Source organism: Limulus polyphemus, unplaced genomic scaffold (genome assembly GCF_000517525.1).
Source record: "Limulus polyphemus unplaced genomic scaffold, Limulus_polyphemus-2.1.2 Scaffold7309, whole genome shotgun sequence".
NCBI classification, from domain to species: domain Eukaryota; kingdom Metazoa; phylum Arthropoda; class Merostomata; order Xiphosura; family Limulidae; genus Limulus; species Limulus polyphemus.
In genome coordinates this window covers 33,177-37,178 of record NW_013672919.1, presented here as the reverse complement: position 1 = coordinate 37,178, position 4,002 = coordinate 33,177, and the positions used below count along the sequence as shown (strand labels likewise).

General features: G+C 31.8%; 1 protein-coding gene across 1 annotated transcript in view; it reads right to left on the bottom strand.

Moving 5' to 3' along the window:
• The window catches only part of LOC106474513 (Down syndrome cell adhesion molecule-like protein Dscam2), a gene marked incomplete at both ends in the record, with an annotated part of 37,512 nt that overhangs the window by 892 nt on the left and 32,618 nt on the right, over positions 1-4,002 (bottom strand). The gene's annotated exons all lie outside the window — the stretch shown is intronic.

Below are 4,002 nucleotides of genomic sequence, written 5' to 3'. Positions count from 1 at the left end.
ACGGCTGAAAGGGCGAGCATGTTTGATGGGACGGGGATTCGAACCCGCGACCCTCAGACTGCGAGTCGAGCGCCTTATCCACCTGGCCATGCCGAGCCCATTAATAGTGATAGAGAATATGGTGAACAGCAGTTCTTGATAACTGATGATTACTGAGGATAATCACTGACAGCTAATACTCATTTTTAATAGATGTCAATAATTGATAACTAAGAAATAGTACTAAGTATTTATCGTTAAATTAAATAACTGAGAGTCATCAATGACAACCGAGTACAGACTGACGTCACTGATAGCTAATTATAGTCTGACGTCACTGATAGCTGATTATAATCTGATGTCTCTCAGAGCTGATTACAGCCGAATATACTCCAACGTCACTCAGAGTTAGTTACAACCGAATACAGTTGAATTTCAATGATAACTGACTATAATGGAATATAGTCTGATGTTACTTATAGCCGATTACAAGCGAGTATAATCTGATATCACTGTGTAAGGAAATTTGGAAATATATCAAATTAAGAATTTTGGATATGTACATTTGTTTAAGAACTAGTGGATATTAATATTTGGAAAAAAGGCGTTTTTTCTTTATTCTTTTACAATTACACTAAAACTGAAAGAAATTATTACAATAGCTACAATTTACTATAAACTATCAACTTTTCAACGCATTTAATTAAACTCAATATAAGTTAAATAAAAATGAATAGCATGTAAAATAGCATTAAATCTAAAATTAAAAACAGAGGATATTCAGAAAAGATAAATTGTAATTTAAATAAGTTCAAATAGATCTAACTGAAACAAAAACAAACCAGACAAACCTCAAATTTTAAAAGAATATATTGGTTGAAGAAAAATACATTATCGAAAAAACTCGTATATTAGAAATCAATGTTTTTAACTGAGAAGAGAAGCTGAAGAACAGATGGACGACGAGTCTTTGCCCGGCATAGCCAGGTGGTTATGGAATATTCGAAAGGTTCTATTGTGTTCTTTGAACTAATTTTAGACAGTATAAGCCAGGTACATTGTTGAATTATTGTATAAAAATACTACTCTTATTCACCATGGCACGAGTTAATCCTTTGGTAGAGCTCTGGATTTCGAAGGTGGCGAGCTGCGTTCGAATCTGTGTGATTCCACAATATGTTCTTATTGCTTTACATTATGCGTGTATTATACGAATGCCACTCAATCCCCCAATAAGAATCGTGCGTGGTAGGGTGCTGCTAACTGGCAGCCTTCCCTCTGGTCAGTAGTTCATAACTATAGATGGCAGCAAATAGTCTTATTAGGTTTGTCAATAATACAAATTACAAATCCAATATTGTGAGAGGGAAACCATTTTTTAGTGTTGCTCTTATTTTTACTTAGGATAAGGTCTTATCTGGCAGAAGGCAATCTAGAACTGATTACTGGACTAAAGTATCTTTTAAGCTAAAAAAAGACACTTCTCATTGAGTCACTGCTTACTGTTAACCTGGCCAAAGGAAAAGCAAACACTGAAGGCAATAGGAATAAAGCCTAATAAATTCAGGACGTCCTTCATGAAAGTGAAAATATATGCCACTTTCCATTGTTCAAATCTTTACATTGTTACCTGTGGAGACTTTTTATATGTTAAACATTAACCTCTTCAATAAATTATTTGATTTTTTTTATCAGTATTTGGGTTTTAAAACTGTTTCCATGAGGGAATGGAGGCTGTCTTTAAGGTAGGTCAAAATCTTTTCAAACAATTCTATAAATGAAGTCGCGTTCACCCTAGGTGAGGCACTTATCCCACTGTAAACCTTCGTTTTTATATTTTAAAAATGTATGAAAAGTGGCTAGAGTACTACTATGCATTCTAAATGGCAATTGCTTTGAATTCATAAAGGCTTCTGATAATATTTAAACAGTCTGATTGGCTAGAGTCATCGAGCTCAACCTGCCAGTAGCCTGTGCTGCTAGGTGTAAAGAGTGCTTGTACTATGATGTCCAAAAACTTTATCTCTGCTAGGGAAATAGTAGACATCCATCTGTTGTTTCGATATCTGAATTATTTTTAAATATATTCTTATGAGCTTGTCTATTCTATAAATAGTAAATCATTCTTTATCATGAAGCGTTTTATATTCTTCACTTCTTTATGAAAATAATCATAAGTACTTGTAATTATAAAAGCTCGATGGACTAATATTTTCACAAGGTTATCTTTGTAGTTATTTGGAATAAAGTCAGCAAAATCATAGTCCCCGAAAAGTTGTTTTTTCTTTACAAAAACTTCACAGCCCAATATTCCCTTATTATTACGGATTAAAACACCCAAGAAAGCAACTTGTTGATTTTATGATGCTCTACAGTGAACTTTATATTATTACGTCTACTGTTCAGATCCTCACAGAACTAATTTACATATTCCACTTCGCTAAAAATGAAAAAAAGCATTATCCACGTTCCTTCGATAGTAAACAGGTTTGAAACTCTTTGCACATTCGTTCAACTGTTGTTTTTCGTGGTAGATTAGGTAATGATGGAGTTAATCTGGATTCCATTTCAACTCCATCAATTCGGTCATAGATGTTACCATAAAAAAGTGACTCCTTGGTAGAAAATTCTAATAGTTGTTGAAAAACTGGCTTGGGGAATCTCATTACATTATTATCATATTCATAAACTACATTTGCCGCCAGCTGTAATGTCTCCTTCATAGATAAAGTTTCAATGTCTAAACTAATACACAATATATTTCTATAAATTTTTTAGATCCTACACTTCACTGGAAAACATAAAACTATCTTATGAGAAAACGGATCTAAAAATTTCACTAAAAAACATGTTAATTCATGTAAATACCTCCATTTAATACAGCAGATCTAACTGGAAAGTCTTCATTATGAATATTTGGACTACCATATAACATACAAGAATGGTATCCAGAAGGTTTAATCTTAAGATATTCATCTTTGGTCAGTAAGTTATTTCTTTTTTGTTTCAGTATAAAAGCCTTGAAAATATACTTTCTCTGGTTTTGATAGAATCGCTTTCGAATTTTATAAATTTATTACTATAACTCAAAATGTATTTATAGAAGGTAACCAGATATAACCAGGTAAACTTAATTAAGATGATAACACCATTCCCTTTATCAGGTGTCATTAATATAAACTTTTAATTTTCTGTGGCATCATACTCCACCTTATTAATATCAATATATTTATAAATATAGTTATTTAAAGCCAATGAACTTATACCACTAATGAGTTCTAACAGTACCATCCAATTAATTTCTACAATCCCAGGTTTGTTGCTAAGAGACACGTCTGAGTAAAAAATTCGAAGATGAACAAGTAACTTTCACAATTGGCTTTAGCAGATAGTATGACAAATTTTAAACCCTCTAACAACACTTTCTTTTCTGGTGCATCTAACGTATAATTGGACAAATTACACATGACTTCATCTGGATAATTAGTAAAACTATTATAACATTGTTGCTTTCTCAACTGATTTAATTTATTCAGCTTTTTAAAATAAATATTTGTTATTTTGTGTACACGTCCAATTATATAAATTAAAATAATCAGACTAACAGACCTGTTGAAAAATCAAACAAGCCTTTTCAAATTGACGTCCAAGGGATTTACATGCCATATTTTTTACTTAATTTTAAACTTTAATAAGTATTTTCTACATTGTTGAAAATTGTGTAGTATACTAAACTGCCTAACAGGAACTTTAAACTTACCAAATTTCGGGAAGAACCTGTAGAATTATAAAACAATCCAAAAATGTACAAGGTAACTGATTTTTACAAAATTTCACATAAAATTATTCAGCCTCTCTTAGTTGCGATAACACCGAAACTCCACATCTATTTTAACAACAGTAGAGATAGGCACATGTTTTGACTATAAGAAAAATTATAACCCATGCTATGTACCACAATTTACATCATAATCACAGAAAAACTTAAACAAGAAAAGATACATATTCAAATATACACCTGGG